Raw genomic sequence first — 26,494 nt, 5'->3', positions numbered from 1 at the left:
AGGTCCAGGCAGTGAGTGAGGGGCAGGTCCGGGCAGTGTGTGAGGGGCAGGTCCAGGCAGTGAGTGAGGGGCAGGTCAGGCAGTGAGTGAGGGGCAGGTCCAGGCAGTGAGTGAGGGGCAGGTCCAGGCAGTGTGTGAGGGGCAGGTCCAGGCAGTGAGTGAGGGGCAGGTCCGGGCAGTGTGTGAGGGGCAGGTCCAGGCAGTGTGTGAGGGGCAGGTCCAGGCAGTGTGTGAGGGGCAGGTCACGCAGTGAGTGAGGGGCAGGTCCAGGCAGTGAGTGAGGGGCAGGTCCAGGCAGTGTGTGAGGGGCAGGTCCAGGCAGTGGGTGAGGGGCAGGTCCAGGCAGTGTGTGAGGGGCAGGTCCAGGCAGTGTGTGAGGGGCAGGTCCAGGCAGTGTGTGAGGGGCAGGTCCAGGCAGTGGGTGAGGGGCAGGTCAGGCAGTGGGTGAGGGGCAGGTCAGGCAGTGAGTGAGGGGCAGGTCAGGCAGTGAGTGAGGGGCAGGGCAGGCAGTGTGTGAGGGGCAGGTCCAGGCAGTGAGTGAGGGGCAGGTCAGGCAGTGTGTAAGGGGCAGGTCCAGGCAGTGAGTGAGGAGCAGGTCAGGCAGTGGGTGAGGAGCAGGTCAGGCAGTGGGTGAGGAGCAGGTCAGGCAGTGAGTGAGGTGAAGGTCAGGCAGTGGGTGAGGAGCAGGTCAGGCAGTGAGTGAGGAGCAGGTCAGGCAGTGACTGAGGGGCAGGTCCAGGCAGTGAGTGAGGGGCAGGTCCAGGCAGTGAGTGAGGAGCCGGTCAGGCAGTGGGTGAGGGGCAGGTCAGGCAGTGACTGAGGGGCAGGTCCAGGCAGTGAGTGAGGGGCAGGTCCAGGCAGTGAGTGAGGGGCAGGTCCAGGCAGTGAGTGAGGAGCCGGTCAGGCAGTGGGTGAGGGGCAGGTCCAGGCAGTGACTGAGGAGCAGGTCAGGCAGTGAGTGAGGGGCAGGTCTGCGCAGTGAGTGAGGGGCAGGACCAGGCAGTGAGTGAGGAGCAGGTCAGGCAGTGAGTGAGGAGAAGGTCAGGCAGTGAGTGAGGGGCAGGTCCAGGCAGTGAATGAGGGGCAGGTCAGGCAGTGAGTGAGGGGCAGGTCCAGGCAGTGAGTGAGGGGCAGGTCCAGGCAGTGAGTGAGGGCTGTGGGTGAGGGGCAGGTCCAGGCAGTGAGTGAGGGGCAAGTCAGGCAGTGGGTGAGGGGCAGGTCCAGGCAGTGAGTGAGGGGCAGGTCCAGGCAGTGAGTGAGGGGCAGGTCCAGGCAGTGAGTGAGGGGCAGGTCCAGGCAGAGAGTGAGGGCTGTGGGTGAGGGGCAGGTCCAGGCAGTGAGTGAGGGGCAGGTCCAGGCAGTGAGTGAGGGCAGGTCCAGTCAGTGAGTGAGGGGCAGGTCCAGGCAGTGAGTGAGGGGCAGGTCCAGGCAGTGAGTGAGGGGCTGGCCAGGCAGTGAGTGAGGGGCAGGTCCAGGCAGTGAGTGAGGGGCAGGTCCAGGCAGTGGGTGAGGAGCAGGTCAGGCAGTGGGTGAGGGGCAGGTCCAGGCAGTGGGCGAGGGGTAGGTCCAGGCAGTAAGTGAGGGGCAGGTCAGGCAGTGAGTGAGGGGCAGGTCCAGGCAGTGAGTGAGGGGCAGGTCCAGGCAGTGAGTGAGGGGCAGGTCCAGGCAGTGAGTGAGAGGCAGGCCAGGCAGTGAGTGAGGAGCAGGTCCAGGCAGTGAGTGAGGTCAGGCAGTGAGTGAGGGGCAGGCCAGGCAGTGGGTGAGGAGCAGGTCAGGCAGTGAGTGAGGAGCAGGTCAGGCAGTGAGTGAGGTCAGGCAGTGAGTGAGGTCAGACAGTGGGTGAGGGGCAGGTCCAGGCAGTGTGTGAGGGGCAGGTCCAGGCAGTGAGTGAGGGGCAGGTCCAGGCAGTGTGTGAGGAGCAGGTCAGGCAGTGAGTGAGGGGCAGGTCCAGGCAGTGAGTGAGGGGCAGGTCCAGGCAGTGAGTGAGGGGCAGGTCCAGGCAGTGAGTGAGGGGCAGGTCCAGGCAGTGAGTGAGGGCTGTGGGTGAGGGGCAGGTCCAGGCAGTGAGTGAGGGGCAGGTCCAGGCAGTGAGTGAGGGCAGGTCCAGTCAGTGAGAGAGGGGCAGGTCCAGGCAGTGAGTGAGGGGCAGGTCCAGGCAGTGTGTGAGGGGCAGGTCCAGGCAGTGTGTGAGGGGCAGGTCAGGCAGTGAGTGAGGGGCAGGTCCAGGCAGTGAGTGAGGGGCAGGTCCAGGCAGTGTGTGAGGGGCAGGTCCAGGCAGTGGGTGAGGGGCAGGTCCAGGCAGTGTGTGAGGGGCAGGTCCAGGCAGTGTGTGAGGGGCAGGTCCAGGCAGTGTGTGAGGGGCAGGTCCAGGCAGTGGGTGAGGGGCAGGTCAGTCAGTGAGTGAGGGGCAGGTCAGGCAGTGAGTGAGGGGCAGGTCAGGCAGTGTGTGAGGGGCAGGTCCAGGCAGTGAGTGAGGGGCAGGTCAGGCAGTGTGTGAGGGGCAGGTCCAGGCAGTGAGTGAGGAGCAGGTCAGGCAGTGGGTGAGGAGCAGGTCAGGCAGTGGGTGAGGAGCAGGTCAGGCAGTGAGTGAGGTGAAGGTCAGGCAGTGGGTGAGGAGCAGGTCAGGCAGTGGGTGCGGAGCAGGTCAGGCAGTGGGTGAGGAGCAGGTCAGGCAGTGAGTGAGGAGCAGGTCAGGCAGTGACTGAGGGGCAGGTCCAGGCAGTGAGTGAGGGGCAGGTCCAGGCAGTGAGTGAGGAGCCGGTCAGGCAGTGGGTGAGGGGCAGGTCAGGCAGTGACTGAGGGGCAGGTCCAGGCAGTGAGTGAGGGGCAGGTCCAGGCAGTGAGTGAGGGGCAGGTCCAGGCAGTGAGTGAGGAGCCGGTCAGGCAGTGGGTGAGGGGCAGGTCCAGGCAGTGACTGAGGAGCAGGTCAGGCAGTGAGTGAGGGGCAGGTCTGCGCAGTGAGTGAGGGGCAGGACCAGGCAGTGAGTGAGGAGCAGGTCAGGCAGTGAGTGAGGAGAAGGTCAGGCAGTGAGTGAGGGGCAGGTCCAGGCAGTGAATGAGGGGCAGGTCAGGCAGTGAGTGAGGGGCAGGTCCAGGCAGTGAGTGAGGGGCAGGTCCAGGCAGTGAGTGAGGGCTGTGGGTGAGGGGCAGGTCCAGGCAGTGAGTGAGGGGCAGGTCCAGGCAGTGAGTGAGGGGCAGGTCCAGGCAGTGAGTGAGGGGCAGGTCCAGGCAGTGAGTGAGGGCTGTGGGTGAGGGGCAGGTCCAGGCAGTGAGTGAGGGGCAGGTCCAGGCAGTGAGTGAGGGCAGGTCCAGTCAGTGAGTGAGGGGCAGGTCCAGGCAGTGAGTGAGGGGCAGGTCCAGGCAGTGAGTGAGGGGCTGGCCAGGCAGTGAGTGAGGGGCAGGTCCAGGCAGTGAGTGAGGGGCAGGTCCAGGCAGTGGGTGAGGAGCAGGTCAGGCAGTGGGTGAGGGGCAGGTCCACGCAGTGGGTGAGGGGTAGGTCCAGGCAGTAAGTGAGGGGCAGGTCAGGCAGTGAGTGAGGGGCAGGTCCAGGCAGTGAGTGAGGGGCAGGTCCAGGCAGTGAGTGAGGGGCAGGTCCAGGCAGTGAGTGAGGGGCAGGCCAGGCAGTGAGTGAGGAGCAGGTCCAGGCAGTGAGTGAGGTCAGGCAGTGAGTGAGGGGCAGGCCAGGCAGTGGGTGAGGAGCAGGTCAGGCAGTGAGTGAGGAGCAGGTCAGGCAGTGAGTGAGGTCAGGCAGTGAGTGAGGTCAGACAGTGGGTGAGGGGCAGGTCCAGGCAGTGTGTGAGGGGCAGGTCCAGGCAGTGAGTGAGGGGCAGGTCCAGGCAGTGTGTGAGGAGCAGGTCAGGCAGTGAGTGAGGGGCAGGCCAGGCAGTGGGTGAGGAGCAGGTCAGGCAGTGAGTGAGGAGCAGGTCAGGCAGTAAGTGAGGAGCTGGTCAGGCAGTGTGTGAGGAGCAGGTCAGGCAGTGGGTGAGGAGCAGGTCAGGCAGTAAGTGAGGAGCAGGTCAGGCAGTGAGCGAGGAGCAGGTCAGGCAGTGAGTGAGGGGCAGGTCCAGGCAGTGAGCGAGGGGCAGGTCAGGCAGTGAGTGAGGGGCAGGTCCAGGCAGTGTGTGAGGGGCAGGTCCAGGTAGTGAGTGAGGGGCAGGTCAGGCAGTGAGTGAGGAGCAGGTCAGGCAGTGGGTGAGGGGCAGGTCCAGGCAGTGTGTGAGGGGCAGGTCAGGCAGTGAGTGAGGGGCAGGTTCAGGCAGTGAGTGAGGGGCAGGTCCAGGCAGTGAGTGAGGGGCAGGTCCAGGCAGTGAGTGAGGAGCAGGTTAGGCAGTGAGTGAGGGGCAGGTCCAGGCAGTGAGTGAGGAGCAGGTTAGGCAGTGAGTGAGGGGCAGGTCCAGGCAGTGAGTGAGGGGCAGGTCCAGGCAGTGAGTGAGGGGCAGGTCCAGGCAGTGAGTGAGGGGCAGGTCCAGGCAGTGAGTGAGGGGCTGGCCAGGCAGTGAGTGAGGGGCAGGTCCTGGCAGTGAGTGAGGGGCAGGTCCAGGCAGTGAGTGAGGGGCAGGTCCAGGCAGTGAGTGAGGAGCAGGTTAGGCAGTGAGTGAGGGGCAGGTCCAGGCAGTGAGTGAGGAGCAGGTTAGGCAGTGAGTGAGGGGCAGGTCCAGGCAGTGAGTGAGGGGCAGGTCCAGGCAGTGAGTGAGGGGCAGGTCCAGGCAGTGAGTGAGGGGCTGGCCAGGCAGTGAGTGAGGGGCAGGTCCTGGCAGTGAGTGAGGGGCAGGTCCAGGCAGTGAGTGAGGAGCAGGTCAGGCAGCGAGTGAAGGGCAGGTCCAGGCAGTGAGTGAGGAGCAGGTCAGGCAGTGAGTGAGGGGCAGGTCCAGGCAGTGAGTGATGGGTAGGTCCAGGCAGTAAGTGAGGGGCAGGTCAGGCAGTGGGTGAGCGGCAGGTCCAGGCAGTGGGTGAGGGGTAGGTCCAGGCAGTAAGTGAGGAGCAGGTCAGGCAGTGGATGAGGAGCAGGTCAGGCAGTGGGTGAGGAGCAGGTCAGGCAGTGGGTGAGGAGCAGGTCCAGGCAGTGAGTGAGGAGCAGGTTAGGCAGTGAGTGAAGGGCAGGTCCAGGCAGTGAGTGAGGGGCTGGCCAGGCAGTGAGTGAGGGGCAGGTCCAGGCAGTGAGTGAGGGGTAGGTCCAGGCAGTAAGTGAGGGGCAGGTCAGGCAGTGGGTGAGGGGCAGGTCCAGGCAGTGGGTGAGGGGTAGGTCCAGGCAGTAAGTGAGGGGCAGGTCAGGCAGTGGGTGAGGGGCAGGTCCAGGCAGTGAGTGAGGAGCAGGTCCAGGCAGCGTATGAGGGGCAGGTCCAGGCAGTGAGTGAGGAGCAGGTCAGGCAGTGAGTGAGGAGCAGGTCCAGGCAGTGAGTGAGGAGCAGGTCAGGCAGTGAGTGAGGAGCAGGTCAGGCAGTGAGTGAGGGGCAGGTCAGGCAGTGGGTGAGGAGCAGGTCAGGCAGTGAGTGAGGAGCAGGTCAGGCAGTAAGTGAGGAGCAGGTAGGCAGTGTGTGAGGAGCAGGTCAGGCAGTGTGTGAGGAGCAGGTCAGGCAGTGGGTGAGGAGCAGGTCAGGCAGTAAGTGAGGAGCAGGTCAGGCAGTGAGCGAGGAGCAGGTCAGGCAGTGAGTGAGGAGCAGGTTCGGGCAGTGAGTGAGGGACAGGTCCAGGCAGTGAGTGAGGAGCAGGTCAGGCAGTGTGTGAGGGGCAGGTCCAGGCAGTGAGTGAGGAGCAGGTCAGGCAGTGAGTGAGGGGCAGGTCCAGTCAGTGAGTGAGGAGCAGGTCAGGCAGTGTGTGAGGGGCAGGTCCAGGCAGTGAGTGAGGAGCAGGTCAGGCAGTGAGTGAGGGGCAGGTCAGGCAGTGAGTGAGGGGCAGGTCCAGGCAATGAGTGAGGCGCAGGTCAGGCAGTGAGTGAGGAGCAGGTCAGGCAGTGAGTGAGGGGCAGGTCAGGCAGTGAGTGAGGGGCAGGTCCAGGCAGTGAGTGAGGAGCAGGTCAGGCAGTGACTGAGGGGCAGGTCCAGGCAGTGAGTGAGGGGCAGGTCCAGGCAGTGAGTGAGGGGCAGGTCCAGGCAGTGAGTGAGGGGCAGGTCCAGGCAGTGAGTGAGGGGCAGGTCCAGGCAATGAGTGAGGCGCAGGTCAGGCAGTGAGTGAGGAGCAGGTCAGGCAGTGAGTGAGGGGCAGGTCCAGGCAGTGAGTGAGGAGCAGGTCAGGCAGTGAGTGAGGGGCAAGTCAGGCAGTGGGTGAGGGGCAGGTCCAGGCAGTGAGTAAGGGGCAGGTCAGGCAGTGGGTGAGGGGCAGGTCCAGGCAGTGAGTAAGGGGCAGGTCAGGCAGTGAGTGAGGGGCAGGTCCAGGCAGTGAGTGAGGGGCAGGTCAGGCAGTGGGTGAGGGGCAGGTCAGGCAGTGAGTGAGGTCAGGCAGTGAGTGAGGGGCAGGTCAGGCAGTGGGTGAGGAGCAGGTCAGGCAGTGAGTGAGGAGCAGGTCAGGCAGTAAGTGAGGAGCAGGTAGGCAGTGTGTGAGGAGCAGGTCAGGCAGTGTGTGAGGAGCAGGTCAGGCAGTGGGTGAGGAGCAGGTCAGGCAGTAAGTGAGGAGCAGGTCAGGCAGTGAGCGAGGAGCAGGTCAGGCAGTGAGTGAGGAGCAGGTTCGGGCAGTGAGTGAGGGACAGGTCCAGGCAGTGAGTGAGGAGCAGGTCAGGCAGTGTGTGAGGGGCAGGTCCAGGCAGTGAGTGAGGAGCAGGTCAGGCAGTGAGTGAGGGGCAGGTCCAGTCAGTGAGTGAGGAGCAGGTCAGGCAGTGTGTGAGGGGCAGGTCCAGGCAGTGAGTGAGGAGCAGGTCAGGCAGTGAGTGAGGGACAGGTCCAGGCAGTGAGTGAGGAGCAGGTCAGGCAGTGTGTGAGGGGCAGGTCCAGGCAGTGAGTGAGGGGCAGGTCCAGGCAATGAGTGAGGCGCAGGTCAGGCAGTGAGTGAGGAGCAGGTCAGGCAGTGAGTGAGGGGCAGGTCAGGCAGTGAGTGAGGGGCAGGTCCAGGCAGTGAGTGAGGAGCAGGTCAGGCAGTGACTGAGGGGCAGGTCCAGGCAGTGAGTGAGGGGCAGGTCCAGGCAGTGAGTGAGGGGCAGGTCCAGGCAGTGAGTGAGGGGCAGGTCCAGGCAGTGAGTGAGGGGCAGGTCCAGGCAATGAGTGAGGCGCAGGTCAGGCAGTGAGTGAGGAGCAGGTCAGGCAGTGAGTGAGGGGCAGGTCCAGGCAGTGAGTGAGGAGCAGGTCAGGCAGTGAGTGAGGGGCAAGTCAGGCAGTGGGTGAGGGGCAGGTCCAGGCAGTGAGTAAGGGGCAGGTCAGGCAGTGGGTGAGGGGCAGGTCCAGGCAGTGAGTAAGGGGCAGGTCAGGCAGTGGGTGAGGGGCAGGTCCAGGCAGTGAGTGAGGGGCAGGTCAGGCAGTGGGTGAGGGGCAGGTCCAGGCAGTGAGTAAGGGGCAGGTCAGGCAGTGAGTGAGGGGCAGGTCAGGCAGTGAGTGAGGGGCAGGTCCAGGCAGTGAGTGAGGGGCAGGTCAGGCAGTGAGTGAGGAGCAGGTCAGGCAGTGAGTGAGGAGCAGGTCAGGCAGTGGGTGAGGAGCAGGTCAGGCAGTGGGTGAGGAGCAGGTCAGGCAGTGGGTGAGGAGCAGGTCAGGCAGTGGGTGAGGAGCAGGTCAGGCAGTGGGTGAGGAGCAGGTCAGGCAGTGGGTGAGGAGCAGGTCAGGCAGTGGGTGAGGAGCCGGTCAGGCAGTGAGTGAGGAGCAGGTCAGGCAGTGGGTGAGGAGCAGGTCAGGCAGTGGGTGAGGAGCAGGTCAGGCAGTGGGTGAGGAGCCGGTCAGGCAGTGAGTGAGGAGCAGGTCCAGGCAGTGAGTGAGGGGCAGGTCCAGGCAGTGGTTGAGGAGCAGGTCCAGGCAGTGGGTGAGGAGCCGGTCAGGCAGTGAGTGAGGGGCAGGTCCAGGCAGAGAGTGAGGGGCAGGTCCAGGCAGTGGTTGAGGAGCAGGTCCAGGCAGTGGGTGAGGAGCCGGTCAGGCAGTGAGTGAGGGGCAGGTCCAGGCAGTGGTTGAGGAGCAGGTCCAGGCAGTGAGTGAGGAGCAGGTCAGGCAGTGAGTGAGGAGCAGGTCAGGCAGTGGGTGAGGAGCAGGTCAGTCAGTGAGTGAGGGGCAGGTCAGGCAGTGGGTGAGGAGCAGGTCAGGCAGTGGGTGAGGAGCAGGTCAGGCAGTGAGTGAGGGGCAGGTCCAGGCAGTGAGCGAGGAGCAGGTCAGGCAGTGAGTGAGGGGCAGGTTCAGGCAGTGAGTGAGGGGCAGGTCCAGGCAGTGAGTGAGGGGCAGGTCCAGGCAGTGAGTGAGGAGCAGGTCCAGGCAGTGAGTGAGGAGCAGGTCAGGCAGTGAGTGAGGAGCAGGTCAGGCAGGGAGTGAGGTCAGGCAGTGAGTGAAGGGCAGGTCAGGCAGTGGGTGAGGGGCAGGTCAGGCAGTGAGTGAGGAGCAGGTCAGGCAGTAAGTGAGGAGCAGGTCAGGCAGTGTGTGAGGAGCAGGTCAGGCAGTGTGTGAGGAGCAGGTCAGGCAGTGGGTGAGGAGCAGGTCAGGCAGTGAGTGAGGAGCAGGTCAGGCAGTAAGTGAGGAGCAGGTCAGGCAGTGAGCGAGGAGCAGGTCAGTCATGAGTGAGGAGCAGGTCAGGCAGTGAGTGAGGAGCAGGTTCGGGCAGTGAGTGAGGGACAGGTCCAGGCAGTGAGTGAGGAGCAGGTCAGGCAGTGTGTGAGGGGCAGGTCCAGGCAGTGAGTGAGGAGCAGGTCAGGCAGTGAGTGAGGGGCAGGTCCAGTCAGTGAGTGAGGAGCAGGTCAGGCAGTGTGTGAGGGGCAGGTCCAGGCAGTGAGTGAGGAGCAGGTCAGGCAGTGAGTGAGGGGCAGGTCCAGGCAGTGAGTGAGGGGCAGGTCCAGGCAGTGAGTGAGGAGCAGGTCAGGCAGTGAGTGAGGGGCAGGTCAGGCAGTGAGTGAGGGGCAGGTCCAGGCAGTGAGTGAGGGGCAGGTCAGGCAGTGGGTGAGGAGCAGGTCAGGCAGTGAGTACGGGGCAGGTCAGGCAGTGAGTGAGGGGCAGGTCAGGCAGTGAGTGAGGAGCAGGTTCGGGCAGTGAGTGAGGAGCAGGTCCAGGCAGTGAGTGAGGAGCAGGTCAGGCAGTGAGTGAGGGGAAGGTCCAGGCAGTGAGTGAGGGGCAGGTCCAGGCAGTGAGTGAGGGGCAGGTCAGGCAGTGAGTGAGGGGAAGGTCCAGGCAGTGAGTGAGGGGCAGGTCAGGCAGTGAGTGAGGAGCAGGTCCAGGCAGTGAGTGAGGAGCAGGTCCAGGCAGTGAGTGAGGGGCAGGTCCAGGCAGTGAGTGAGGAGCAGGTCCAGGCAGTGAGTGAGGGGCAGGTCCAGGCAGTGAGTGAGGGGCAGGTCCAGGCAGTGGGTGAGGGGCAGGTCAGGCAGTGAGTGCGGGGCAGGTCAGGCAGTGAGTGAGGAGCAGGTCAGGCAGTGAGTGAGGGGCAGGTCAGGCAGTGAGTGAGGAGCAGGTTCGGGCAGTGAGTGAGGAGCAGGTCCAGGCAGTGAGTGAGGAGCAGGTCCAGGCAGTGAGTGAGGGGCAGGTCCAGGCAGTGAGTGAGGAGCAGGTCCAGGCAGTGAGTGAGGGGCAGGTCCAGGCAGTGGGTGAGGGGCAGGTCAGGCAGTGAGTGCGGGGCAGGTCAGGCAGTGAGTGAGGAGCAGGTCAGGCAGTGAGTGAGGGGCAGGTCCAGGCAGTGAGTGAGGGGCAGGTCAGGCAGTGAGTGAGGGGTAGGTCCAGGCAGTGAGTGAGGGGCAGGTCAGGCAGTGAGTGAGGGGCAGGTCAGGCAGTGAGTGAGGGGCAGGTCCAGGCAGTGGGTGAGGAGCAGGTCAGGCAGTAAGTGAGGAGCAAGTCAGGCAGTGAGTGAGGGGCAGGTCAGGCAGTGAGTGAGGGGCAGGTCCAGGCAGTGAGTGAGGGGCAGGTCAGGCAGTGAGTGAGGGGCAGGTCAGGCAGTGGGTGAGGGGCAGGTCCAGGCAGTGAGTGAGGAGCAGGTCAGGCAGTGAGTGAGGGGCAGGTCCAGGCAGTGAGTGAGGAGCAGGTCAGGCAGTGAGTGAGGAGAAGGTCAGGCAGTGAGTGAGGGGCAGGTCCAGGCAGTGTGTGAGGGGCAGGACCAGTCAGTGAGTGAGGGGCAGGTCTAGGCAGTGAATGAGGGGCAGGTTCAGGCAGTGAGTGAGGGCTGTGGGTGAGGGGCAGGTCCAGGCAGTGAGTGAGGGGCAAGTCAGGCAGTGGGTGAGGGGCAGGTCCAGGCAGTGAGTGAGGGGCAGGTCCAGGCAGTGAGTGAGGGCAGGTCCAGTCAGTGAGTGAGGGGCAGGTCCAGGCAGTGAGTGAGGGGCAGGTCCAGGCAGTGAGTGAGGGGCTGGCCAGGCAGTGAGTGAGGGGCAGGTCCAGGCAGTGAGTGAGGGGTAGGTCCAGGCAGTAAGTGAGGGGCAGGTCAGGCAGTGGGTGAGGGGCAGGTCCAGGCAGTGGGTGAGGGGTAGGTCCAGGTAGTAAGTGAGGGGCAGGTAAGGCAGTGAGTGAGGAGCAGGTCAGGCAGTGAGTGAGGAGCAGGTCAGGCAGTGAGTGAGGTCAGGCAGTGAGTGAGGGGCAGGCCAGGCAGTGGGTGAGGAGCAGGTCAGGCAGTGAGTGAGGTGCAGGTCAGGCAGTAAGTGAGGAGCAGGTCAGGCAGTGTGTGAGGAGCAGGTCAGGCAGTGGGTGAGGAGCAGGTCAGACAGTAAGTGAGGAGCAGGTCAGGCAGTGAGCGAGGAGCAGGTCAGGCAGTGAGTGAGGGGCAGGTCCAGGCAGTGGGTGAGGGGCAGGTCCAGGCAGTGAGTGAGGGGCAGGTCCAGGCAGTGAGTGAGGGGCAGGTCCAGGCAGTGAGCGAGGGGCAGGTCAGGCAGTGTGTGAGGGGCAGGTCCAGGCAGTGTGTGAGGGGCAGGTCCAGGCAGTGAGTGAGGGGCAGGTCAGGCAGTGAGCGAGGAGCAGGTCAGGCAGTGTGTGAGGGGCAGGTCAGGCAGTGTGTGAGGGGCAGGTCCAGGCAGTGGGTGAGGGGCAGGTCCAGGCAGTAAGTGAGGAGCAGGTCAGGCAGTGAGTGAGGGGCAGGTCCAGGCAGTGAGCGAGGAGCAGGTCAGGCAGTGAGTGAGGGGCAGGTTCAGGCAGTGAGTGAGGGGCAGGTCCAGGCAGTGAGTGAGGGGCAGGTCCAGGCAGTGAGTGAGGAGCAGGTTAGGCAGTGAGTGAGGGGCAGGTCCAGGCAGTGAGTGAGGAGCAGGTTAGGCAGTGAGTGAGGGGCAGGTCCAGGCAGTGAGTGAGGAGCAGGTCAGGCAGTGAGTGAGGGGCAGGTCCAGGCAGTGAGTGAGGGGCTGGCCAGGCAGTGAGTGAGGGGCAGGTCCAGGCAGTGAGTGAGGGGCAGGTCCAGGCAGTGAGTGAGGAGCAGGTTAGGCAGTGAGTGAAGGGCAGGTCCAGGCAGTGAGTGAGGGGCTGGCCAGGCAGTGAGTGAGGGGCAGGTCCAGGCAGTGAGTGAGGGGTAGGTCCAGGCAGTAAGTGAGGGGCAGGTCAGGCAGTGGGTGAGGAGCAGGTCAGGCAGTGAGTGAGGAGCAGGTCAGGCAGTGAGTGAGGAGCAGGTCCAGGCAGTGAGTGAGGAGCAAATCAGGCAGTGAGTGAGGGGCAGGTCAGGCAGTGAGTGAGGGGCAGGTCCAGGCAGTGAGTGAGGGGCTGGCCAGGCAGTGAGTGAGGGGCAGGTCCAGGCAGTGAGTGAGGGACAGGTCCAGGCAGTGAGTGAGGAGCAGGTTAGGCAGTGAGTGAAGGGCAGGTCCAGGCAGTGAGTGAGGGGCTGGCCAGGCAGTGAGTGAGGGGCAGGTCCAGGCAGTGAGTGAGGAGCAGGTTAGGCAGTGAGTGAAGGGCAGGTCCAGGCAGTGAGTGAGGAGCAGGTCAGGCAGTGAGTGAGGGGCAGGTCCAGGCAGTGAGTGAGGGGTAGGTCCAGGCAGTAAGTGAGGGGCAGGTCAGGCAGTGGGTGAGCGGCAGGTCCAGGCAGTGGGTGAGGGGTAGGTCCAGGCAGTGAGTGAGGGGCAGGTCAGGCAGTGTGTGAGGAGCAGGTCCAGGCAGCGTGTGAGGAGCAGGTCCAGGCAGCGTGTGAGGAGTAGGTCCAGGCAGTGAGTGAGGAGCAGGTCCAGGCAGTGAGTGAGGCGCAGGTCAGGCAGTGAGTGAGGAGCAGGTCAGGCAGTGAGTGAGGGGCAGGTCAGGCAGTGGGTGAGGAGCAGGTCAGGCAGTGAGTGAGGAGCAGGTCAGGCAGTGTGTGAGGAGCAGGTCAGGCAGTGTGTGAGGAGCAGGTCAGGCAGTGGGTGAGGAGCAGGTCAGGCAGTAAGTGAGGAGCAGGTCAGGCAGTGAGCGAGGAGCAGGTCAGTCAGTGACTGAGGAGCAGGTCAGGCAGTGAGTGAGGAGCACGTTCGGGCAGTGAGTGAGGGACAGGTCCAGGCAGTGAGTGAGGAGCAGGTCAGGCAGTGTGTGAGGGGCAGGTCCAGGCAGTGAGTGAGGAGCAGGTCAGGCAGTGTGTGAGGAGCAGGTCAGGCAGTGAGTGAGGGGCAGGTCCAGGCAGTGACTGAGGAGCAGGTCAGGCAGTGAGTGAGGAGCAGGTTCGGGCAGTGAGTGAGGGACAGGTCCAGGCAGTGAGTGAGGAGCAGGTCCAGGCAGTGAGTGAGGAGCAGGTCAGGCAGTGAGTGAGGGGCAGGTCCAGTCAGTGAGTGAGGAGCAGGTCAGGCAGTGAGTGAGGAGCAGGTCAGGCAGTGAGTGAGGGGCTGGCCAGGCAGTGAGTGAGGGGCAGGTCCAGGCAGTGTGTGAGGGGCAGGTCAGGCAGTGAGTGAGGGGCAGGTCCAGGCAGTGAGTGAGGGGCAGGTCCAGGCAGTGAGTGAGGAGCAGGTTAGGCAGTGAGTGAAGGGCAGGTCCAGGCAGTGAGTGAGGGGCTGGCCAGGCAGTGAGTGAGGGGCAGGTCCAGGCAGTGAGTGAGGGGTAGGTCCAGGCAGAAAGTGAGGGGCAGGTCAGGCAGTGGGTGAGGAGCAGGTCAGGCAGTGAGTGAGGAGCAGGTCAGGCAGTGAGTGAGGAGCAGGTCCAGGCAGTGAGTGAGGAGCAAATCAGGCAGTGAGTGAGGGGCAGGTCAGGCAGTGAGTGAGGGGCAGGTCCAGGCAGTGAGTGAGGGGCTGGCCAGGCAGTGAGTGAGGGGCAGGTCCAGGCAGTGAGTGAGGGACAGGTCCAGGCAGTGAGTGAGGAGCAGGTTAGGCAGTGAGTGAAGGGCAGGTCCAGGCAGTGAGTGAGGGGCTGGCCAGGCAGTGAGTGAGGGGCAGGTCCAGGCAGTGAGTGAGGAGCAGGTTAGGCAGTGAGTGAAGGGCAGGTCCAGGCAGTGAGTGAGGAGCAGGTCAGGCAGTGAGTGAGGGGCAGGTCCAGGCAGTGAGTGAGGGGTAGGTCCAGGCAGTAAGTGAGGGGCAGGTCAGGCAGTGGGTGAGCGGCAGGTCCAGGCAGTGGGTGAGGGGTAGGTCCAGGCAGTGAGTGAGGGGCAGGTCAGGCAGTGTGTGAGGAGCAGGTCCAGGCAGCGTGTGAGGAGCAGGTCCAGGCAGCGTGTGAGGAGTAGGTCCAGGCAGTGAGTGAGGAGCAGGTCCAGGCAGTGAGTGAGGCGCAGGTCAGGCAGTGAGTGAGGAGCAGGTCAGGCAGTGAGTGAGGGGCAGGTCAGGCAGTGGGTGAGGAGCAGGTCAGGCAGTGAGTGAGGAGCAGGTCAGGCAGTGTGTGAGGAGCAGGTCAGGCAGTGTGTGAGGAGCAGGTCAGGCAGTGGGTGAGGAGCAGGTCAGGCAGTAAGTGAGGAGCAGGTCAGGCAGTGAGCGAGGAGCAGGTCAGTCAGTGACTGAGGAGCAGGTCAGGCAGTGAGTGAGGAGCAGGTTCGGGCAGTGAGTGAGGGACAGGTCCAGGCAGTGAGTGAGGAGCAGGTCAGGCAGTGTGTGAGGGGCAGGTCCAGGCAGTGAGTGAGGAGCAGGTCAGGCAGTGTGTGAGGAGCAGGTCAGGCAGTGAGTGAGGGGCAGGTCCAGGCAGTGACTGAGGAGCAGGTCAGGCAGTGAGTGAGGAGCAGGTTCGGGCAGTGAGTGAGGGACAGGTCCAGGCAGTGAGTGAGGAGCAGGTCCAGGCAGTGAGTGAGGAGCAGGTCAGGCAGTGAGTGAGGGGCAGGTCCAGTCAGTGAGTGAGGAGCAGGTCAGGCAGTGAGTGAGGAGCAGGTCAGGCAGTGAGTGAGGGGCTGGCCAGGCAGTGAGTGAGGGGCAGGTCCAGGCAGTGTGTGAGGGGCAGGTCAGGCAGTGAGTGAGGGGCAGGTCAGGCAGTGAGTGAGGGGCAGGTCCAGGCAGTGAGTGAGGAGCAGGTCAGGCAGTGGGTGAGGAGCAGGTCAGGCAGTGGGTGAGGAGCAGGTCAGGCAGTGGGTGAGGAGCAGGTCAGGCAGTGGGTGAGGAGCAGGTCAGGCAGTGGGTGAGGAGCAGGTCAGGCAGTGGGTGAGGAGCAGGTCCAGGCAGTGAGTGAGGAGCAGGTTAGGCAGTGAGTGAAGGGCAGGTCCAGGCAGTGAGTGAGGGGCTGGCCAGGCAGTGAGTGAGGGGCAGGTCCAGGCAGTGAGTGAGGGGTAGGTCCAGGCAGTGAGTGAGGGGTAGGTCCAGGCAGTAAGTGAGGGGCAGGTCAGGCAGTGGGTGAGGGGCAGGTCCAGGCAGTGGGTGAGGGGTAGGTCCAGGCAGTAAGTGAGGGGCAGGTCAGGCAGTGGGTGAGGGGCAGGTCCAGGCAGTGAGTGAGGAGCAGTTCCAGGCAGCGTGTGAGGGACAGGTCCAGGCAGTGAGTGAGGAGCAGGTCAGGCAGTGAGTGAGGAGCAGGTCCAGGCAGTGAGTGAGGAGCAGGTCAGGCAGTGAGTGAGGAGCAGGTCAGGCAGTGAGTGAGGTCAGGCAGTGAGTGAGGGGCAGGTCAGGCAGTGGGTGAGGGGCAGGTCAGGCAGTGAGTGAGGAGCAGGTCAGGCAGTAAGTGAGGAGCAGGTCAGGCAGTGTGTGAGGAGCAGGTCAGGCAGTGTGTGAGGAGCAGGTCAGGCAGTGGGTGAGGAGCAGGTCCAGTCAGTGAGTGAGGAGCAGGTCAGGCAGTGAGTGAGGGGCAGGTCCAGGCAGTGAGTGAGGGGCAGGTCCAGGCAGTGAGTGAGGGGCAGGTCCAGGCAGTGAGTGAGGGGCAGGTCCAGGCAGTGAGTGAGGCGCAGGTCAGGCAGTGAGTGAGGAGCAGGTCAGGCAGTGAGTGAGGGGCAGGTCCAGGCAGTGAGTGAGGAGCAGGTCAGGCAGTGAGTGAGGGGCAGGTCAGGCAGTGAGTGAGGGGCAGGTCCAGGCAGTGAGTGAGGGGCAGGTCAGGCAGTGGGTGAGGGGCAGGTCCAGGCAGTGAGTAAGGGGCAGGTCAGGCAGTGAGTGAGGGGCAGGTCAGGCAGTGAGTGAGGGGCAGGTCAGGCAGTGAGTGAGGGGCAGGTCCAGGCAGAGAGTGAGGGGCAGGTCAGGCAGTGAGTGAGGAGCAGGTCAGGCAGTGGGTGAGGAGCAGGTCAGGCAGTGGGTGAGGAGCAGGTCAGGCAGTGGGTGAGGAGCAGGTCAGGCAGTGGGTGAGGAGCAGGTCAGGCAGTGGGTGAGGAGCAGGTCAGGCAGTGGGTGAGGAGCAGGTCAGGCAGTGGGTGAGGAGCAGGTCAGGCAGTGGGTGAGGAGCAGGTCAGGCAGTGGGTGAGGAGCAGGTCAGGCAGTGGGTGAGGAGCAGGTCAGGCAGTGAATGAGGAGCAGGTCAGGCAGTGGGTGAGGAGCAGGTCAGGCAGTGGGTGAGGAGCAGGTCAGGCAGTGGGTGAGGAGCCGGTCAGGCAGTGAGTGAGGAGCAGGTCCAGGCAGTGAGTGAGGGGCAGGTCCAGGCAGTGGTTGAGGAGCAGGTCCAGGCAGTGGGTGAGGAGCCGGTCAGGCAGTGAGTGAGGGGCAGGTCCAGGCAGAGAGTGAGGGGCAGGTCCAGGCAGTGGTTGAGGAGCAGGTCCAGGCAGTGGGTGAGGAGCCGGTCAGGCAGTGAGTGAGGGGCAGGTCCAGGCAGTGGTTGAGGAGCAGGTCCAGGCAGTGAGTGAGGAGCAGGTCAGGCAGTGAGTGAGGAGCAGGTCAGGCAGTGGGTGAGGAGCAGGTCAGGCAGTGAGTGAGGGGCAGGTCAGGCAGTGGGTGAGGAGCAGGTCAGGCAGTGGGTGAGGAGCAGTTCCAGGCAGTAAGTGAGGAGCAGGTCAGGCAGTGTGTGAGGGGCAGGTCCAGGCAGTGAGTGAGGGGCAGGTCAGGCAGTGGGTGAGGAGCAGGTCAGGCAGTGGGTGAGGAGCAGGTCAGGCAGTGGGTGAGGAGCCGGTCAGGCAGTGAGTGAGGAGCAGGTCCAGGCAGTGAGTGAGGGGCAGGTCAGGCAGTGGGTGAGGAGCAGGTCAGGCAGTGAGTGAGGGGCAGGTCAGGCAGTGAGTGAGGGGCAGGTCCAGGCAGTGAGTGAGGGGCAGGTCAGGCAGTGGGTGAGGAGCAGGTCAGGCAGTGGGTGAGGAGCAGGTCAGGCAGTGAGTGAGGAGCAGGTCAGGCAGTGAGTGCGGGGCAGGTCAGGCAGTGAGTGAGGAGCAGGTCAGGCAGTGGGTGAGGGGCAGGTCCAGGCAGTAAGTGAGGAGCAGGTCAGGCAGTGAGTGAGGAGCAGGTCAGGCAGTGAGTGAGGAGCAGGTCCAGGCAGTGAGTGAGGAGCAGGTCAGGCAGTGGGTGAGGAGCAGGTCAGGCAGTGGGTGAGGAGCAGGTCAGGCAGTGGGTGAGGAGCAGGTCAGGCAGTGGGTGAGGAGCAGGTCAGGCAGTGAATGAGGAGCAGGTCAGGCAGTGGGTGAGGAGCAGGTCAGGCAGTGGGTGAGGAGCAGGTCAGGCAGTGGGTGAGGAGCCGGTCAGGCAGTGAGTGAGGAGCAGGTCCAGGCAGTGAGTGAGGGGCAGGTCCAGGCAGTGGTTGAGGAGCAGGTCCAGGCAGTGGGTGAGGAGCCGGTCAGGCAGTGAGTGAGGGGCAGGTCCAGGCAGAGAGTGAGGGGCAGGTCCAGGCAGTGGTTGAGGAGCAGGTCCAGGCAGTGGGTGAGGAGCCGGTCAGGCAGTGAGTGAGGGGCAGGTCCAGGCAGTGGTTGAGGAGCAGGTCCAGGCAGTGAGTGAGGAGCAGGTCAGGCAGTGGGTGAGGAGCAGGTCAGGCAGTGAGTGAGGGGCAGGTCAGGCAGTGGGTGAGGAGCAGGTCAGGCAGTGGGTGAGGAGCAGTTCCAGGCAGTAAGTGAGGAGCAGGTCAGGCAGTGTGTGAGGGGCAGGTCCAGGCAGTGAGTGAGGGGCAGGTCAGGCAGTGGGTGAGGAGCAGGTCAGGCAGTGGGTGAGGAGCAGGTCAGGCAGTGGGTGAGGAGCCGGTCAGGCAGTGAGTGAGGAGCAGGTCCAGGCAGTGAGTGAGGGGCAGGTCAGGCAGTGGGTGAGGAGCAGGTCAGGCAGTGAGTGAGGGGCAGGTCAGGCAGTGAGTGAGGGGCAGGTCCAGGCAGTGAGTGAGGGGCAGGTCAGGCAGTGGGTGAGGAGCAGGTCAGGCAGTGAGTGAGGGGCAGGTCCAGGCAGTGAGTGAGGAGCAGGTCCAGGCAGTGGGTGAGGAGCAGGTCAGGCAGTGAGTGCGGGGCAGGTCAGGCAGTGAGTGAGGAGCAGGTCCAGGCAGTGAGTGAGGGGCAGGTCCAGGCAGTGAGTGAGGGGCTGGCCAGGCAGTGAGTGAGGGGCTGGCCAGGCAGTGAGTGAGGGGCAGGTCAGGCAGTGTTTGAGGGGCAGGTCCAGGCAGTGAGTGAGGGGCAGGTCAGGCAGTGTTTGAGGGGCAGGTCCAGGCAGTGAGTGAGGGGCAGGTCAGGCAGTGAGTGAGGAGCAGGTTCGGGCAGTGAGTGAGGAGCAGGTCCAGGCAGTGAGTGAGGAGCAGGTCAGGCAGTGAGTGAGGGGAAGGTCCAGGCAGTGAGTGAGGGGCAGGTCCAGGCAGTGAGTGAGGGGCAGGTCAGGCAGTGAGTGAGGGGAAGGTCCAGGCAGTGAGTGAGGGGCAGGTCAGGCAGTGAGTGAGGAGCAGGTCCAGGCAGTGAGTGAGGGGCAGGTCCAGGCAGTGAGTGAGGAGCAGGTCCAGGCAGTGAGTGAGGGGCAGGTCCAGGCAGTGAGTGAGGGGCAGGTCCAGGCAGTGGGTGAGGGGCAGGTCAGGCAGTGAGTGCGGGGCAGGTCAGGCAGTGAGTGAGGAGCAGGTCAGGCAGTGAGTGAGGGGCAGGTCAGGCAGTGAGTGAGGAGCAGGTTCGGGCAGTGAGTGAGGAGCAGGTCCAGGCAGTGAGTGAGGAGCAGGTCCAGGCAGTGAGTGAGGGGCAGGTCCAGGCAGTGAGTGAGGAGCAGGTCCAGGCAGTGAGTGAGGGGCAGGTCCAGGCAGTGAGTGAGGGGCAGGTCCAGGCAGTGGGTGAGGGGCAGGTCAGGCAGTGAGTGCGGGGCAGGTCAGGCAGTGAGTGAGGAGCAGGTCAGGCAGTGAGTGAGGGGCAGGTCCAGGCAGTGAGTGAGGGGCAGGTCAGGCAGTGAGTGAGGGGTAGGTCCAGGCAGTGAGTGAGGGGCAGGTCAGGCAGTGGGTGAGGGGCAGGTCCAGGCAGTGAGTGAGGAGCAGGTCCAGGCAGTGGGTGAGGAGCAGGTCAGGCAGTGAGTGCGGGGCAGGTCAGGCAGTGAGTGAGGAGCAGGTCAGGCAGTGGGTGAGGGGCAGGTCCAGGCAGTAAGTGAGGAGCAGGTCAGGCAGTGAGTGAGGAGCAGGTCAGGCAGTGAGTGAGGAGCAGGTCCAGGCAGTGAGTGAGGAGCAGGTCCAGGCAGTGGGTGAGGAGCAGGTCAGGCAGTGGGTGAGGGGCAGGTCCAGGCAGTCAGTGAGGAGCAGGTCAGGCAGTGAGTGAGGAGCAGGTCAGGCAGTGGGTGAGGAGCCGGTCAGGCAGTGAGTGAGGAGCAGGTCCAGGCAGTGAGTGAGGAGCAGGTCAGGCAGTGAGTGAGGGGCAGGTCCAGGCAGTGAGTGAGGGGCAGGTCCAGGCAGTGAGTGAGGGGCAGGTCAGGCAGTGAGTGAGGGGCAGGTCCAGGCAGTGAGTGAGGGGCAGGTCCAGGCAGTGAGTGAGGGGCAGGTCAGGCAGTGAGTGAGGGGCACGTCCAGGCAGTGAGTGAGGGGCAGGTCCAGGCAGTGAGTGAGGGGCAGGTCCAGGCAGTGAGTGAGGAGCAGGTCAGGCAGTGGGTGAGGGGCAGGTCCAGGCAGTGAGTGAGGGGTAGGTCCAGGCAGTAAGTGAGGAGCAGGTCCAGGCAGTGAGTGAGGAGCAGGTCAGGCAGTGAGTGAGGGGCAGGTCCAGGCAGTGAGTGAGGAGCAGGTCAGGCAGTGAGTGAGGGGCAGGTCCGGGCAGTGAGTGAGGGGCAGGTTCGGGCAGTGTGTGATGGGCAGGTCCAGGCAGTGAGTGAGGAGCAGGTCAGGCAGTGAGTGAGGGGCAGGTCAGGCAGTGGGTGAGGAGCAGGTCAGGCAGTGGGTGAGGGGCAGGTTAGGCAGTGGGTGAGGAGCAGGTCAGGCAGTGGGTGAGGAGCAGGTCAGGCAGTGGGTGAGGAGCAGGTCAGGCAGTAAGTGAGGAGCAGGTCAGGCAGTGGGTGAGGGGCAGGTCCAGGCAGTGTGTGAGGAGCAGGTCAGGCAGTGGGTGAGGGGCAGGTCCAGGCAGTGAGTGAGGGGCAGGTCAGGCAGTGAGTGAGGGGCAGGTCAGGCAGTGAGTGAGGGGCAGGTCCAGGCAGTGAGTGAGGGGCAGGTCCAGGCAGTGAGTGAGGGGCAGGTCAGGCAGTGAGTGAGGGGCACGTCCAGGCAGTGAGTGAGGGGCAGGTCCAGGCAGTGAGTGAGGGGCAGGTCCAGGCAGTGAGTGAGGAGCAGGTCAGGCAGTGGGTGAGGGGCAGGTCCAGGCAGTGAGTGAGGGGTAGGTCCAGGCAGTAAGTGAGGAGCAGGTCCAGGCAGTGAGTGAGGAGCAGGTCAGGCAGTGAGTGAGGGGCAGGTCCAGGCAGTGAGTGAGGAGCAGGTCAGGCAGTGAGTGAGGGGCAGGTCCGGGCAGTGAGTGAGGGGCAGGTTCGGGCAGTGTGTGATGGGCAGGTCCAGGCAGTGAGTGAGGAGCAGGTCAGGCAGTGAGTGAGGGGCAGGTCAGGCAGTGGGTGAGGAGCAGGTCAGGCAGTGGGTGAGGGGCAGGTTAGGCAGTGGGTGAGGAGCAGGTCAGGCAGTGGGTGAGGGGCAGGTCAGGCAGTGAGTGAGGGGCAGGTCAGGCAGTGAGTGAGGGGCAGGTCCAGGCAGTGAGTGAGGGGCAGGTCCAGGCAGTGAGTGAGGGGCAGGTCAGGCAGTGAGTGAGGGGCACGTCCAGGCAGTGAGTGAGGGGCAGGTCCAGGCAGTGAGTGAGGGGCAGGTCCAGGCAGTGAGTGAGGAGCAGGTCAGGCAGTGGGTGAGGGGCAGGTCCAGGCAGTGAGTGAGGGGTAGGTCCAGGCAGTAAGTGAGGAGCAGGTCCAGGCAGTGAGTGAGGAGCAGGTCAGGCAGTGAGTGAGGGGCAGGTCCAGGCAGTGAGTGAGGAGCAGGTCAGGCAGTGAGTGAGGGGCAGGTCCGGGCAGTGAGTGAGGGGCAGGTTCGGGCAGTGTGTGATGGGCAGGTCCAGGCAGTGAGTGAGGAGCAGGTCAGGCAGTGAGTGAGGGGCAGGTCAGGCAGTGGGTGAGGAGCAGGTCAGGCAGTGGGTGAGGGGCAGGTTAGGCAGTGGGTGAGGAGCAGGTCAGGCAGTGGGTGAGGAGCAGGTCAGGCAGTGGGTGAGGAGCAGGTCAGGCAGTGAGTGAGGGGCAGGTCCGGGCAGTGAGTGAGGGGCAGGTTCGGGCAGTGTGTGATGGGCAGGTCCAGGCAGTGAGTGAGGAGCAGGTCAGGCAGTGAGTGAGGGGCAGGTCAGGCAGTGGGTGAGGAGCAGGTCAGGCAGTGGGTGAGGGGCAGGTTAGGCAGTGGGTGAGGAGCAGGTCAGGCAGTGGGTGAGGAGCAGGTCAGGCAGTGGGTGAGGGGCAGGTTAGGCAGTGGGTGAGGAGCAGGTCAGGCAGTGGGTGAGGAGCAGGTCAGGCAGTGGGTGAGGAGCAGGTCAGGCAGTAAGTGAGGAGCAGGTCAGGCAGTGGGTGAGGGGCAGGTCCAGGCAGTGTGTGAGGAGCAGGTCAGGCAGTGGGTGAGGGGCAGGTCCAGGCAGTGAGTGAGGGGTAGGTCCAGACAGTAATTGAGGAGCAGGTCCAGGCAGTGAGTGAGGGGCAGGTCAGGCAGTGAGTGAGGGGCAGGTCCAGTCAGTGAGTGAGGGGCAGGTCCAGGCAGTGAGTGAGGAGCAGGTCCAGGCAGTGAGTGAGGGGTAGGTTCAGGCAGTGAGTGAGGGCTGTGGGTGAGGGGCAAGTCAGGCAGTGTGTGAGGGGCAGGTCCAGGCAGTGAGTGAGGGGCAGGTCAGGCAGTGTGTGAGGAACAGGTTGTAGCGCAACAATTACTGACTCACGTCGAGAAGTGATGAAGTCAATCGAGGCTTTATTAAGCAAAACCTGTTCCCCAGCAGCTCAGTTACAGAATGCGGCTGCTGGGAGAACGCAAGCTCTTATACTCCGCTTTCTGGGCGGAGCCAGCAGGCGGCAGATCCATCCAGGACCTGGGAATAGCCTCTCGGCTTCACAGGTACCGTACTACCCCTAATACATACCACCACATTCACCCCTTGGTAAAAAAGAACCCGGCGGGGTGTTGGTTCGCATGGTGGTAGGGGTTTACAAGGCTGGTCCTGGAACTAATTTCGTACAGTGGCTATGCATTTAGCCAACAGTTAACTATGTACAGGTTGTCAGAATTATTTACAAGTTTTTTAGTTTTTTTTGTGTCACACAGATTCCACTAGTCGAGCGGGTGCCTTGGTCGTCCTTGTCGGTCGCCTCAGCCCCGGTGGTGGTGCAGGTGCTGGCTCGGGCACTGTCGTCTCTGGGAGCATTGCGCTGTTCCTCCCTGTTTCTTTACTCCTGGGCGGGCAGGGGAGGAGGACCGATCCACCCGGGAAGGGAGCGGTCGTGGGGTGCACCGGTGGCAGGGAGGGGGTGATCGGTGTTGGGAGTGTGTGTGTGTTTCCTGCGGGCGCCAGGTCCCGTAGGGTGACCGTGTCCTGTCGGCCGTCGGGGTACGCCACGTAAGCGTACTGAGGGTTTGCGTGGAGAAGATGAACCCTCTCTACCAACGGGTCCGATTTGTGCGCCCACACATGTTTTCAGAGCAAGATGTGTCCTGGGGCTGCCAGCCAGGTCGGCAGCGACGTTCCGGAGGAGGACTTCCTAGGGAAGACAAGGAGGCGCTCGTGAGGCGTTTGGTTAGTGGTGGTACACAGCAGTGACCGGATGGAGTGGAGGGCATCCGGGAGGACTTCCTGCCACTGGGGAACTGGGAGATTTCTGGACTGTAGGGCCAGTAGGACGATCTTCTAGACCGTACCATTCTCCCTCTCTACCTGACCGTTCCCCCAGGGGTTGTAGCTGGTCATCCTGCTCGAGGCAATGCCCTTGCTGAGCAGGAACTGACGCAGCTCGTCGCTCATGAAGGAGGACCCTCTGTCGCTATGGATGTACGCGGGGAAACCGAACAGTGTAAAGATGGTGCCGAGGGCTTTAATGACTGTGGCCGCTGTCATGTCGGGGCAGGGCATGGCGAAGGGGAAACGGGAGTACTCGTCGACCACGTTCAGGAAGTATGCGTTGCGGTCGGTGGAGGGGAGGGGGCCTTTGAAATCCAAACTGAGGCGTTCAAAGGGACGGGAAGCCTTTATCAGGTGCGCTCTATCTGGCCTGAAAAAGTGCGATTTGACAGTTCCTGGTGGCTGTACGGACCTCCTCAACAGAAGGTTGCGGGACTTCACAAAATGGTAGAATCGAGTAACCCCCGGGTGGCAGAGGTCCTCTTGGAGGGCTTGGAGGCGGTCTACTTGTGCGTTGGCACATGTGCCGTGGGATAGGGCATCGGACGGCTCGTTCAGCTTTCCGGGACGATACAAGATCTCATAGTTATAGGTGGAGAGCTCAATCCTCCACCTCAAGATCTTGTCATTCTTGATCTTGCCCCGCTGCGCATTATCGAACATAAAGGCTACCGACCGTTGGTCAGTGAGGAGAGTGAATCTCCTGCCGGCCAGGTAATGCCTCCAATGTCGCACAGCTTCCACTATGGCGTGGGCTTCCTTTTCCACTGAGGAGTGGCGGATTTCTGAGGCGTGGAGGGTCCGGGAGAAAAAGGCCACGGGTCTGCCCGCTTGGTTGAGAGTGGCCGCCAGAGCTACATCGGATGCGTCGCTCTCGACTTGGAAGGGGAGGGACTCGTCGATTGCGTGCATCGTGGCCTTTGCGTTATCCGCTTTGATGTGGCTGAAGGCCTGGCGGGCCTCTGTCAACAGGGGATGGTAGTGGACTGGATTAACGGGCGGACCTTTTCTGCGTACTGGGGAACCCACTGGGTGTAATACGAAAAGAAGCCCAGGCAGCGTTTCAGGGCTTTGGAGCAGTGGGGGAGGAGAAATTCCATAAGGGGGCGCATGCGTTCGGGGTCGGGCCCTATCAGTCCATTGCGCCGCACTACGTATCCCAGGATGGCCAGACGGTTGGTGCTAAAAACGCATTTTTCCTCGTTATAGGGGAGATTCAGGGCGTTAGAGGTCTGGAGGAATTTGCGGAGGTTGGCGTCGTGGTCCTGCTGGTCATGGCCGCAGATGGTTGCGCTGTCGAGGTACGGGATCGTGGCTCGTAAACCGTGCTGGTCAACCATTCGGTCCATCTCCCGTTGGAAGACTGAGACTCCGATCGTGACGCCGAATGGGACCCTTACAACGTGGTAGAGCCGCCCGTCTGCTTCGAAGGCCGTGTACTTGCGGTCACTCAGGCGGATGGGGAGCTGGTGGACTTGAGGTCCACGCTGGAAAAGACCTTGTACTGTGCAATCCGATTGACCATGTCGGATATGCGGGGGAGAGGGTACGCATCTAGCTGCGTGTACCTGTTGATGATCTGACTATAGTCTACGACCATCCTCTGCTTCTCCCCGGTCTTCACTACTACCACCTGAGCTCTCCAGGGACTATTGCTGGCCTGGATTATGCCTTCCTTCAGCAGCCGCTGGACTTCAGACCGGATAAATATCCGATCCTGGGCGCTGTATCGTCTGCTCCTAGTGGCAACGGGTTTGCAATCCGGGGCGAGGTTCGCAAACAAGGAAGGCGGTTCAACCTTGAGGGTTGCGAGGCTGCAGATCGTGAGTGGGGGTATTGGGCCGCCGAATTGGAACGTTAGGCTCTGGAGGTTACACTGGAAATCTAACCCCAAGAGAGTGGGAGCGCAGAGTTGGGGAAGGACATGAAGTCTATAATTCTTAAACACCCTCCCTTGCACCATTAGGTTCGCGATGCAGAACCCATTGATCTCTAGGGAATGGGATCCCGCTGCCAGGAAAATCTTTCGGGTCCTCGGATGAATAGAAAGAAAACAGCGTCTTACCGTATCCGGGTGGATAAAACTTTCCGTGGTCCCAGAGTCGATTAAGCATGGCGTCTCGTACCCGTTGACCAGCACCGTTGTCGTTGCCGTTTGGAGCGCCCGGGGCCGCGATTGGTCCAGGATCACCGAAGCCAGTCTTGGTTGCTGCACCGTGGCGCTTTCTTCCGACCCCGTGGAGCCGTCTATGCTGGGGTCCTTGGCTATCAGCCAAGATGGCGGCATCCATGGATCGCACGCGGTCGGGATGTGGACAAAATGGCCACCCCCATGGATCGCACGCGGCAGGGGGGGTCACAAGATGGCGGCGCCCATCCTCCCCGCGTGGTGTCCGGGACCCAAAATGGCGGCACCCGCGGGCCGCACATGGATCGCTGGGGGAGTTGAGTCTGCTGTCCCCATTCTCCCACGGAGATTGCGGCGACCCCCCCGGGGCTGGCACACCGCTGCGTAATGCCCCTTTTGCCGCAGCTATTACAAATAGCTGAGCGGGCCGGGCAGTGCTGCTGGGGGTGTTTCGCCTGCCCGCAAAAATAGCAGCGGGGCCCACCGGGATGGTCTGGTGCTCTAGCCGCGCAGGCTTGCGGGAGGGTGGGGGGTGCCGGGGAGTCGGTCACAACGGGGGTCCACAGAGCCCAAGGGGCTGCCACGCGGTCGGGGCCGTAGGCGCGGGCATTTTGTGAGGCCACGTCGAGGGAGGCCGCAAGGGTCCGTGCCTCTGTGAGTCCTAACGAGTCTCTCTCTAACAGTCTTTGGCGAATTTGAGAAGAAGTCATACCTGCCACAAAAGCATCCCTGATTAGGAGCTCCGTGTGCTCGTTTGTGCTCACCGACGGGCAGTTGCAGTTCCTTCCCAAAATCAACAGCGCGCTGTAGAACTCGTCGAGCGATTCTCCAGGCATTTGCCGTCTCGTCGCGAGTTGGTGGCGTGCGTAGACCTGGTTTATGGGCCGAATGTAGACTCCTTTCAGCATGGAGAGCACCGTCGGGAAATTCTCTGCGTCTTCGATGAGCGTGTAGATCTCCGAGTTCACCCTGGAATGCAGGTCCTCCATTTTCTGATCTTCCGTGGTCCGGCCGGGGGCCGTTCGAAGGTAACCTTTGAAGCATGCTAGCCAGTGTTTAAACACGGCCGCCGAGTTTGCTGCATGGGAGCTGATTCGCAGACACTCCGGGGCCATCCGGAGCTCCATAGTCTTTTAAGCTTGCTTAATAAATTGTAGCACAACAATTACTCACTCAAGTCGAGAAGTGATGAAGTCAATCGAGGCTTTATTAAGCAAGACTTTTTCCCCAGCAGCTCAGTTGCAGAACATAAGAACATAAGAACTAGGAACAGGAGTAGGCCATCTGGCCCCTCGAGCCTGCTCCGCCATTCAATGAGATCATGGCTGATCTTTGTGGACTCAGCTCCACTCTCTGGCCCGTACACCATATCCCCAAATCCCTTTATTCTTTAGAAAGGCATCTATCTTTTTCTTAAAAACGTTTAAAGAAGGAACCTCAACTGCTTCACTGGGCAAGGAATTCCATAGATTCACAACCCTTTGGGTGAAGAAGTTCCTCCTACACTCCGTCCTAAATCTACCTCCCCTTATTTTGAGGCTATGCTCCCTAGTTCTGCTTTCCCCGACCAGTGGAAACAACCTGCCTGCATCTATCCTATCTATTCCCTTCATAATTTTATATGTCTCAATAAGATCCCCCCGCATCCTTCTAAACTCCAATGAGTACAGTCTACTCAACCTCTCGCCATAATCTAATCCCCTCAACTCTGGGATCAACCTAGTGAATCTCCTCTGCACTCCCTCCAGTGCCAATATGTCCTTTCTCAGGTAAGGAGACCAAAACTGAACA

This window comes from Scyliorhinus torazame, chromosome 21 (genome assembly GCF_047496885.1).
Source record: "Scyliorhinus torazame isolate Kashiwa2021f chromosome 21, sScyTor2.1, whole genome shotgun sequence".
NCBI lineage: Eukaryota > Metazoa > Chordata > Chondrichthyes > Carcharhiniformes > Scyliorhinidae > Scyliorhinus > Scyliorhinus torazame.
This window is presented reverse-complemented; position numbering follows the sequence as displayed.